General features: G+C 40.6%; 1 non-coding gene across 1 annotated transcript; it reads right to left on the bottom strand.

Moving 5' to 3' along the window:
* Positions 1-1,211: 1,211 nt before the first annotated feature.
* LOC112739575 (small nucleolar RNA R71) lies at positions 1,212-1,315 on the bottom strand. Its single transcript, XR_003170507.1, has one exon. It is a non-coding gene; the product is annotated as a small nucleolar RNA R71 (small nucleolar RNA).
* Positions 1,316-12,399: the final 11,084 nt, after the last annotated feature.

The raw sequence follows: 12,399 nt of genomic DNA, 5'->3' as shown, positions 1-12,399 counted from the left end.
AAAATTTCAAGTTTGTTACTTACTTGTTAAGAAAGATTCAAACTTTGAGTTCTAGAATCATATCTTGTGATTTCTTGTGAATCAAGTCATTAATTGTGATTTTAAAAATCAAATCTTTTTCAAAACTAATTTCAATCATATCTTTTCAAAAATATCTCTTTATCTTATCTTTTTCAAAATTTGATTTTAAAATATCCTTTCTAACTTCTTATCTTATCTTTTCAAAAATTGATTTTCAAATTTATTTCAACTAACTAACTAACTTTTTGTTTCTTGCTTATCTTTTTCAAAACTACCTAACTAACTCTCTCTCTCTAATTTTCGAAAATATCTTCCCTCTTTTTCAAAATTTCTTTTTTTATTAACTAATTATTTTAATTGTTGATTTTAATTTTCGAAAAAATTACTAACCTTTTTCAAAAACTATTTTCGAAAATCACTAACTCTTTTTCAAAAATAATTTTCGAAAATCCTTGTCCCTCATCTCCTTCTAATTATTTATTCATCTACTAACACTTCTCTTCATCTCACATCACTGCTCCTATCCTTACCCTTGTGTTCGGATTCTTCATTCTTCTTCACCCCTATTCCTTTTCTTCTTCTACTAACAATAAGGAACCTCTTTACTGTGACATAGAGGATTCCTATTCTTTTCTTGTTCTCTTCTCTTTCTTATGAGCAGGAACAAAGAAAAAGGCATTCTTGTTGAAGCTGATCCAGAACCTGAAAGGACTCTGAAGAGGAAACTAAGAGAAGCTAAATTACAACAATTCAGAGACAACCTTGTTGAAAATTTCGAACAAGTAAAGGAGATGGCAGCCGAACCCAACAACAATAATGCAAGGAAAATGCTTGGTGACTTTACTGCACCAAATTCCAATTTACATGGAAGAAGCATCTCCATTCCTGCCATTGGAGCAAACAACTTTGAGCTGAAACCTCAGCTAGTTTCTCTGATGCAGCAGAACTGCAAGTTTCATGGACTTCCATCTGAAGATCTTTTTCAGTTCTTAACTGAATTCTTGCAAATCTGTGATACTGTTAAGACTAATGGAGTAGATCCTGAAGTCTACAGGCTCATGCTTTTCCCTTTTACTGTAAGAGACAGAGCTAGAGTGTGGTTGGACTCTCAACCCAAAGACAGCCTGAACTCTTGGGATAAGCTGGTCACAGCTTTCTTAGCCAAGTTCTTTCCTCCTCAAAATCTGAGCAAGCTTAGAGTGGATGTTCAAACTTTCAGACAGAAAGAAGGTGAATCCCTCTATGAAGCTTGGGAAAGATACAAGCAGCTGACCAAAAAGTGTCATTCTGACATGCTTTCAGAATGGACCATCCTAGATATATTCTATGATGGTTTATCTGAGCTATCAAAGATGTCATTGGATACTTCTGCAGGTGGATCCATCCACCTAAAGAAAACGCCTGCAGAAGCTCAAGAACTCATTGACATGGTTGCTAATAACCAGTTCATGTACACTTCTGAGAGGAATCCTGTGAATAATGGGACGCTTCTGAAGAAGGAAGTTCTTGAAATTGATACTCTGAATGCCATATTGGCTCAGAACAAAATATTGACTCAGCAAGTCAATATGATTTCTCAGAGTCTGAATGGAATGCAAGCTGCATCAAACAGTACTCAAGAGGCATCTTCTGAAGAAGAAGCTTATGATCCTGAGAACCCTGCAATAGCAGAGGTGAATTACTTAGGTGAACCTTATGGAAACACCTATAACTCATCATGGAGAAATCATCCAAATTTCCCATGGAAGGATCAAAAGCCTCAACAAGGCTTTAATAATGGTGGAAGAAATAGGTTTAACAATAGTAAACCTTTTCCATCATCCACTCAGCAACAGACAGAGAATTCTGAGCAGAATCCATCTAGCTTAGCAAACTTAGTCTCTGATCTATCTAGGGCCACTGTGAGTTTCATGAATGAAACAAGGTCCTCCATTAGAAATTTGGAGGCACAAGTGGGCCAGCTGAGTAAGAAGATCACTGAAATCCCTCCCAGTACTCTCCCAAGCAATACAGAAGAAAATCCAAAGAGAGAGTGCAAGGCCATTGATATTACCGAAATGGCCGAACCCAAAGAGGGAGAGGAGGACCTGAATCCCAATGAGGAAGACCTCCTGGGACGTCCAGTGATCAATAAGGAGTTTTCCTCTGAGGAACCAAAGGAATCTGAGGCTCATCTAGAGACCATAGAGATTCCATTAAACCTCCTTATGCCCTTCATAAGCTCTGATGAGTATTCCTCTTCTGAAGAGAATGAGGATGTCACTGAAGAGCAAGCTGCCAAGTTCCTTGGTGCAATCATGAAGCTGAATGCCAAATTATTTGGTATTGAGACTTGGGAAGATGAACCTCCCTTGTTCACCAATGAACTAAGTGATCTGGATCAACTGACATTGTCTCAGAAGAAATAGGACCCTGGAAAGTTCATAATACCTTCTACCATAGGCACCATGCTCTTTGAAAAGGCTCTGTGACAGAGCATGGTTCTGGCGCTGAACGCCCAAAATGGGCAGCATCTGGGCGCTGAACGCCAGAATTGCACCCTGGAGAAGTGCTGGCGCTGAACGCCCAGAACAAGCATGGTTCTGGCGTTCAACGCTAGAAATGGGCAACAAATGGGCGTTGAACGCCCAAAATGGGCACCAACCTGGCGCTGAACGCCCAGAGTTGTGTGCAAGGGCATTTTGCATGCCTAATTTGGTGCAAAGTTGTAAATCTTTGAACACCTCAGGATCTGTAGACCCCACAGGATCCCCACCTAACTCCACTCACTTCTTCTCACCCCCTCTTTCACACAATCCCATAAACACTCTTCCCCAAAACTCTTCACCAATCACCTCAATCTCTCTTCCCTATCACCACTTCACCACTCACATCCATCCACTCTTCCCCATAAACCTACCTTATAAACCCCACCTACCTTCAAAATTCAAAATCAATTTCCCACCCTTATGGCCGAAACTTACCCCCCTCCCTTCCACATATATAGCCCTCCATTCTTCCTCATTTTCACACAACACAACCCCCTTTTCTCTTCTTGGCCGAAACACACCTCCCCCCTCTTCTCCATATTTTCTTCTTCTTCTTCATCTACTTCTTTCTTTTCTTGCTCGAGGGCGAGCAATATTCTAAGTTTGGTGTGGTAAAAGCATAAGCTTTTTGTTTTTCCATTACCATTGATGGCACCTAAGACCGGAGAATCCTCTAGAAAAAGGAAAGGGAAGACAAAAGCTTCCACCTCCGAGTCATGGGAGATGGAAAGGTTCATCTCCAAAGCTCATCAAGACCACTTCTATGATGTTGTGGCCAAGAAGAAAGTGATCCCCGAAGTCCCTTTCAAGCTCAAGAGAAATGAGTATCCGGAGATCCGACATGAAATCCAAAGAAGAGGTTGGGAAGTCCTAACAAACCCCATCCAACAAGTCGGCATCCTAATGGTTCAAGAGTTCTATGCCAATGCATGGATCACTAGGAACCATGATCAAAGTAAGAACCCGAATCCAAAGAATTATGTTACAATAGTTCGGGGGAAATACTTAGATTTTAGTCCGGAGAATGTGAGGTTGGCGTTTAACTTACCTATGATGCAAGAAGATGAGCGCCCCTACACTAGAAGGGTCAACTTTAATCAAAGGTTGGACCAAGTCCTCATGGACATATGTGTGGAAGGAGCTCAATGGAAGATTGACTCTAAAGGCAAGCCAGTTCAACTAAGAAGACTGGACCTCAAGCCTGTGGCTAGAGGATGGTTGGAGTTCATCCAACGCTCCATCATCCCCACTAGCAACCGATTTGAAGTTACTGTGGATCAGACCATCATGATCCATAGCATCATGATTGGAGAGGAAGTAGAAGTTCATGAAGTCATCTCCCTTGAACTCTACAAAATAGCCGAAAAGCCCTCCCCTGGGGCAAGGCTAGCTTTTCCTCATCTTATTTGCCATATATGTTACTCAGCTGGAGCTTTCATAGAAGGAGACATTCACATTGAGGAAGAGAAGCCCATCACTAAGAAAAAGATGGAGCAAGCAAGAGAGCCCAATCATGGAGCTCAAGAGGCGCAGGAAGCTCATCACCATGAGATCCCGGAGATGCCTCAAATGCATTTTCCTCCACAAAACTATTGGGAGCAAATCAACACCTCCCTAGGAGAATTAAGTTCCAACATGGGACAACTAAGGGTGGAACATCAAGAGCACTCCATCATCCTTCATAAAATAAGAGAAGATCAAAAAGCAATGAGGGAGGAGCAACAAAGACAAGGAAGAGACATAGAAGAGCTCAAGGACATCATTGGTTCCTCAAGAAGGAAACGCCACCATCACTAAGGTGGATTCATTCCTTGTTCTTAAATTCTCTGTTTTTTGTTTTCTCTATGTTAAGTGCTTATCTATGTTTGTGTCTTCATTACATGATCATTAGTAGTTAGTAACTATGTCTTAAAGTTATGAATGTCCTATGAATCCATCACCTCTCTTAAATGAAAAAAGTTTTAATTCAAAAGAACAAGAAGTACATGAGTTTCGAATTTATCCTTGAACTTAGTTTAATTATATTGATGTGGTGACAATGCTTCTTGTTTTCTGAATGAATGCTTGAACAGTGCATATGTCTTTTGAAGTTGTTGTTTAAGAATGTTAAATATGTTGGCTCTTGAAAGAATGATGACTAGGAGACATGTTATTTGATAATCTGAAAAATCATAAAAATGATTCTTGAAGAAAGAAAAAGCAGCAAAGAACAAAGCTTGCAGAAAAAAAAATAGGCGAAAAAAAATAGAAAGAAAAAGAAAAAGCAAGCAGAAAAAGCCAAAAGCTCTTAAAACCAAGAGGTAAGAGCAAAAAGCCAATAACCCTTAAAACCAAAAGGCAAGGGTAATAAAAAGGATCCCAAGGCTTTGAGCATCAGTGGATAGGAGGGCCTAAAGGAATAAAATCCTGGCCTAAGCGGCTAAACCAAGCTGTCCCTAACCATGTGCTTGTGGCGTGAAGGTGTCAAGTGAAAACTTGAGACTGAGCGGTTAAAGTCAAGGTCCAAAGCAAAAAAAGAGTGTGCTTAAGAACCCTGGACACCTCTAATTGGGGACTTTAGCAAAGCTGAGTCACAATCTGACGAGGTTTACCCAATTATGTGTCTGTGGCATTTATGTATCCGGTGGTAATACTGGAAAACAAAGTGCTTAGGGCCACGGCCAAGACTCATAAAATAGCTGTGTTCAAGAATCATCATATTGAACTAGGAGAATCAATAACACTATCTGAACTCTGAGTTCCTATAGATGCCAATCATTCTGAACTTCAATGGATAAAGTGAGATGCCAAAACTATTCAAGAGGCAAAAAGCTATAAGTCCCGCTCATTTAATTGGAGCTATGCTTTATTGATAGTTTGGAATTTATAGTATATTCTCTTCTTTTTATCCTATTTGATTTTCAGTTGCTTGGGGACAAGCAACAATTTAAGTTTGGTGTTGTGATGAGCGGATAATTTATACGCTTTTTGGCATTGTTTTTAGTATGTTTTTAGTAGAATCTAGTTACTTTTAGGGATGTTTTCATTAGTTTTTATGTTAAATTCACATTTCTGGACTTTACTATGAGTTTGTGTGTTTTTCTGTAATTTCAGGTATTTTCTGACTGAAATTGAGGGACTTGAGCAAAAATCAGATTCAGAGGTTGAAGAAGAACTGCTGATGCTGTTGGATTCTGACCTCCCTGCACTCAAAGTGGATTTTCTGGAGCTACAGAACTCAAAATGGCGCGCTTCCAATTGCGTTGGAAAGTAGACATCCAGGGCTTTCCAGAAATGTATAATTGTCCATACTTTGGCCGAGTTTAGATGATGCAAACTGGCGTTCAACGCAAGCTCTCTGCCCAATTCTGGCGTCCAGCGCCAGAAACAAGTTGCAAAGTGGAGTTCAACGCCCAAAATGTCACAAAAGCTGGCGTTCAACTCCAAGAATGACCTCTCCACATGTAGACTTCAAGCTCAGCCCAAGCACACACCAAGTAGGCCCCGGAAGTGGATTTATGCATCAATTACTTACTTCTGTAAACCCTAGTAGCTAGTTTATTATAAATAGGACTTCTTACTATGATCTTAGGATCATCTTTGGACGCCTGGTTCTTAGATCAGAGGGGCTGGCCATTCGGCCATGCCTGGACCTTTCACTTATGTATTTTCAAATGGTAGAGTTTCTACACTCCATAGATTAAGGTGTGGAGCTCTGCTGTTCCTCAAAGATTAATGCAAAGTACTACTGTTTTCTATTCAATTCATCTTATTTCGCTTCTAAGATATTCATTCGCACTTCAACCTGAATGTGATGAACGTGACAATCATCATCATTCCCTATGAACGCGTGCCTGACAACCACTTCCGTTCTACATTAGATTGAATGAGTATCTCTTAGATCTCTTAATCAGAATCTTCGTGGTGTAAGCTAGATTGATGGCGGCATTCATGAGAGTCCGGAAAGTCTAAACCTTGTCCGTGGTATTCCGAGTAGGACTCTGGGATTGAATGACTGTGACGAACTCCAAACTCGCGAGTGCTGGGCGTAGTGACAGACGCAAAAGGATAGTAAATCCTATTCCAGTATGATCGAGAACCTCCAAGATGATTAGCCATGCAGTGACAGCGCATCGGACCATTTTCACAGAGAGGAATAGGATGCAACCATCGACAAGGGTGATGCCTCCAGACGATTAGCCGTGCTGTGACAGAGCATTTGGACCATTTTTCCGAGAGGATTGAAAGTAGCCATTGGCACCGGTGACATCCTTACATAAAGCCAGCCATAGAAAGGAGTAAGACTGATTGGATGAAGACAGCAGGAAAGCGGAGGTTCAGAGGGACAAAAGTATCTCTATGCGCTTATCTGAAATTCTCACCAATGATTTACATAAGTATTTCTATCCTTAGTTTATTATTTATTTTCGAAAACTACATAACTATTTTATATCCGCCTGACTGAGATTTACAAGGTGACCATAGCTTGCTTCATACCAACAATCTCCGTGGGATTCGACCCTTACTCACGTAAGGTATTACTTGGACGACCCAGTGCACTTGCTGGTTAGTTATGCGAAGTTGTGAAGATATGTTTAGACCATGGTTCTGTGCATCCGTTTTTGGTGCCATCGCCAGGGAATCAATTTCGAACAATAATTCACAACCTGAGTAACAATTTCGCATACCAATTGTCTAGAAATATTCATAGAACAGATAGCACGAGTTTTGTCAAAATTCACCTTCATACCAGATGCTCTACAAAAAAGTAGCCATAGTATCCAAAACATGATGCACTTGAGATTTCTTCGCTTTACAAAAAAGGATAAGGTCGTCCGCAAAAAGGAGATCAGAGATTACAGGACCTCCCCTAGACACAGTCATTGGTTTCCATCTACCAACCTCCACTTGCCAAGCAATGAGACAACTCAACCTCTCCATACAAATAACAAATAAATAAAGAGACATAGGGTCTCCTTGCCTCAAACCCTTCTTTGGCTGAAAACCATCCAACCGGTTACCATTCCACATTAGAGAAAGGGAGGAAGACCATACACATTTCATAATAAGAGAAATAATAGTATCTAGAAAGCCAAACATTAGGAGATATTGCTAAAAAAACTCCCAGCTCACCCTGTCATAAGCCTTTTATAGGTCAATTTTAAAAGCAAGAGCACCCTTTTTTGATTTGATTTTCTTCATCATAAAATGAAGAACTTCTTGGGCTATAGTGATATTGTCTGGGACACCCCTTCCGGAATAAAACCTCCCTGCAGAGGACCCATGATATCTTGCAGAAAAGGTCATAACCTCTCTACAACCACCTTAGTTATAATCTTGTAGATGACATTACAGAGGCTGATAGGACGAAACTCTTTCATGCAAGACGGGTTATCAACTTTAGGAATCAGCACTACCAAAGTGTCAAACAGAGCACTATCCAGATCAAACCCAGTAAAAGCCTTCTTAATAAGCTCCCAAACCTCTGTACCAACCACTTTCCAATATCCTTTGAAGAAAACAGCCTGAAAACCATCGGCACCTGGGGCCATAAAAGAGTTCATACCCATAACCACCTTCCTAACCTCTTCTTTAAAAACATATCTCTTGTAAGACTTTCAATAGCCTCACGAGATGAAATAGGTAATTCATGATCCCTCATCACATCAATGTCTACATGTTCCACATTAAAAAAAATCCCTATAAAATCTAACTGCACTGTCTTCGAGCTCCTGCGGATCATTACTCCATCTCCCATCCTCCAAGAACAACCCTTGTACCTTGTTACGCTTCCTCCGCATAATGGTTTGCATACGAAAGAACTTAGTATTCCTATCTCCAAGTCATACCCAGTTCTCTCGGAATTTTTGATACCAAAACTACTCCTCTTGCATAAGCAGATTACTATATTCAGACTGTAAGTCCCCCTTTTCCTATATAAGGGATAGAGCATCAACTCTTTCCATTCTTTGTTGGATACAAGTCAAACGCTTCTCCAAATCCCTCTTTCTCTTAAAAATGTTTTCAAAGACATCTCGGTTAAAGGCCAAAGCATCATCTCTGACCTGAGAAAGGCATCGAATAGGGTTGGATCTACCATTGTCCCAAGAACCCTTGACCACCGAAGAAAAACTTGGATGATGAGACCAAGCTACTTGAAAATGAAAAGGTTTTATCCCAGCTCTTATATCATTACCTTGACATCGCACCAGAATGGGACAGTGGTCAGAATGCATCCTCGCCAAATTCTCCATATAGCTTTCCGAAAAATGAAAACACTAAGCATCTGTTGCCACAACCCTATCCAGCCTCTTCGAAATGAACCGATTACCCTGAATATGTCTGAACCAACTGTACAAGGATCCATGAGCTCCCAAATCAATCAAATCACACTCATCTAGGAGAGCTCTAAACCGCTCTACCCTTCGAGAGACAAAGTTTCCACCTTTAACTTCAGATGAAAGAAGGATCTCATTAAAATCTCGAATAACTAACAAAGGACCTGAATAATTTCTGGAGAAATCTGACAAAACACTCCAAGCTACTTCCCTTATACTAGGAATTGGACTTGCATAAATTGCTGCACAGACCCACGAGAGACTGCCATTCGAAAACTCAATACAGACCACTTGTGAACTCGCTGCCACGACACTATAAGACACTCCGGGCCATGCAAAGAGCACCCAAATACCTCTACTATGCCCCTGCACTTCTTTAATATGAATAGGAGTATAACCTAATTTGTTACAGAAAACAACCACCTTCTGGAAAGCACAATGAGTCTCTAAAATAATAAAAATGTACGGATAAAATTTTTTTACCAATTATTTCAGATGCACCCGAGCTAATTTATTTCTGGCACCTCTCATATTCCAAGCTATAATATTTGCACAATCCATATTAATATTACTTGGAATAAGACCCACAACTCAGATTTGTTGAGGATAGTGAGTGGGGCCTCCACTATAACCGCACTGTGCCCATTATCGACAAAACGCTCGTTACCATCCAGTATGCTTATCACGCCATTCTCAACCGAGAAACTCTGAAGAGAATTAAGCCTTAATCTCTTTAATTTGCTTCTGAATGGCGTTTTAAAAGTCACAGCACCTTACGAATAAACCTCTACCTGTGCTAAACTAGGTCCTTGCTTGCCACCCGTCACACCTTGAGAAGAGGTAGAACCTGACGAAGCTAATTTAAATTTCCTCGCTTGTTTTAGCAGTTGATTGCCCTTACTCATGTGTGAAGATGATTCAATCCCATTGATGCCTTTCATAACAGGCTCTTCTTTGGCAACATAATTAAAAGATTTATCCACATAAGCTTTTTTGGACTTATCTTGGTCAAGAATACCAAAAAGACCTTCTTGCCCTTTGCCTTTCTTTCCACCTTGATCCACGTCGCATCCCCTGCATGTGCCACTTCCATTACATGCACTTCCTTATCCTTACTCTTCTCTATCCCAATTGTAGCACTACCAAAAACAAAAGACTTCTCAATATTAGAAGAAAACGGTACATGATCCATCTTCTCATGCTCTTCTTCCTTGGCTTCATTTACCCTTGTTTCATCAATGTTTGCCGAAATTGAACTAATCAATTTATAGTCCACACCAACATGCCCATAACAACCACACATATTGCAGATCAACTCAAGGCTTTCATATTTAACATTCAAAACCCTCCCATCCACCTCAACACTACTAGTAATAGGATGCTTAAATCAATCTCCACACAAGCCCTCGCATACTTCTCTCTCGCTGCCATGTTAGTTGCTACATCAATTTTCACTGGCTTTCCCACCGCAGCGGTAATCCTCAACATAGCCCTCTCATGATAGTAACGAATCTCTAAGCCATAAAAGTGTACCCATACTATGGTGGATCCAAAAACCTCCTCCTTTGAAAAGAATTCTGGTGACCATGGCTTTACAGCAAGATAGAACCCGAATATCATCCAAGGATCACCAAGTAAAACCCTCTCCTGATCTTTGAAAGCATTAATCTAGAAAATGTTCAGAACTTGAAACCCACCTTTCAATCTCCACACCATATCCAGCTTATGCACCATCAACGTGCAACTCATATGTTTGCTCGAGATTTTGACGACGATGGCCTCTTTATATGGTACAGATAATGCCGCCAGTCCTTCTCCTGAGAAGATGACCCGAGGAGGATGCGGATCCCCGTGATTCCCTTTAATCACCTTGGCTAGCCTCTCTCCTTCTAAAGTCTCATCCCAAAGTATAGGAGACAAAGACTTCTGGCCAATCATCATGTCGCGAAAGAAAACCTTCTGAAAGCCATGTTCTCCTTTAAAACCCTTAGTAGCCTCCTCCTTTTCATCAGTATTTCTATTGCCGGCATTACCTTACCTCACTGTGTATCACCCTCTTCGTAAACACACAACTCCCCTCACTACCCCTTCGGTCATACCTAAACCTTAGCAGAGAAAATTTGAATACACAAAATTATATAAATCCAATTTAATAGAAAAAAGCAAAAATAACCTAACAATAAAACACAAGGTTAATATTAGAATTTAGAAAAGAATGACCAAAAGAGGATTAGGGTTCTACGTTGCACTGGAAAAAGGCAGGAGAAGAAGAAAGAGAAGAGAAGAAAGGAGAACCGCCATCGAAGGAGGAAGAAGAGAAAGGATAAGAAGACGATGGAGAGAGAAGTTGTGCCGTCGCCACTTTCTTCACCTCCAGCACCGTCTCTGCCTTGCTCTTCTGTTATCGTTTCTACCTTGCATTGTAATCCTCTTCTCTGCTCGCCGTCGTAGTGTTTCTCATTGCTCGAGCTCGCGCCGTGTTCTGCTCTGCTATGTTTTTCTGCTCACGCCGTTCTGAAACATTTAATCTGCTCCGCCGTTCTGAAACCTCTGCTCTGCTCCGCCGTGTTGTTGTCCTCTGTCCTCTCAAATAAATCGACAATTTTCTGTCGTTCACCTCTTTCTCTCAAGCCTCTCGCCTAAGCCTCTCGCCTCAGCCTCGGTCCTCAGGCATCTCTTCCTCCGTCGTCGTCCTTGAAGGCTTGCAGATTGATTTTACATATTACTTGGTTAATTTAGCTACATTTTTGAAATAACAAAACTAGTTCCAGTATACATCTCTCTCTCTCTCTCTCTCTCTCTCTCTCTCTCTCTCTCTCTCAGTCTAACTGATTGAAGAAGCTCACATAATCCTTTTCTTCTTTTCATTGTTTTTGCAGTTTCGAGTTCGACCATGTCGAAGGACAAAGATTCTACCAATTTGTCGCGCACCTTCAAATACCTCTTAGGTTTGATGTAAATTGTTGTTTCGTTTTTCAGTAATCACAATTTAGCAATGTGATTTTAGTTTAATTATTTTAGACTTTTGATTAGATTTTAGCAATGTGATAAATCCTGCACTTGTGGAACAATAAATCTTGCTTAGAAGGAGAAAGAAGGAGAAAAAGGTATATATAGAATCGCAAAGAGTCGGGAAAGAAGAACGAGAGATTTGGATCAGGTTAAGTGCATAAAGGATAAGGATGGAGAGGTGTTGGCTCAAGAGGAGAAGATTAATGAAAGGTGGAAGAGCTACTTCTACGAGTTATTTAATGAGGGACAGAAGACTCTTCCGAGCCTTGGTCGATTATGCACAAGGGAAGAAGATCAAAACTTTAACTACTATCGAAGGATTCGAGACTTCGAGGTAAAAGAGGCTCTAAAGCAGATGAAAAATGGCAGGGCAGTAGGACCTGATAATATCCCGATTGAGGTTTGGAAGGGTCTTGGAGGAAAAGGCATCAATTGGTTAACCAAGCTTTTTAATGAGATTTTAAGGTCAAAGAAGATGCCTGATGAGTGGAGAAAGAGCACCTTGGTACCTATCTACAAGA

This window comes from Arachis hypogaea, chromosome 13 (genome assembly GCF_003086295.3).
Source record: "Arachis hypogaea cultivar Tifrunner chromosome 13, arahy.Tifrunner.gnm2.J5K5, whole genome shotgun sequence".
Classification (NCBI taxonomy): Eukaryota; Viridiplantae; Streptophyta; class Magnoliopsida; order Fabales; family Fabaceae; genus Arachis; species Arachis hypogaea.
The sequence above is the reverse complement of the archived record's forward strand: the minus strand, read 5'-3'. Positions and strand labels throughout refer to the sequence as shown.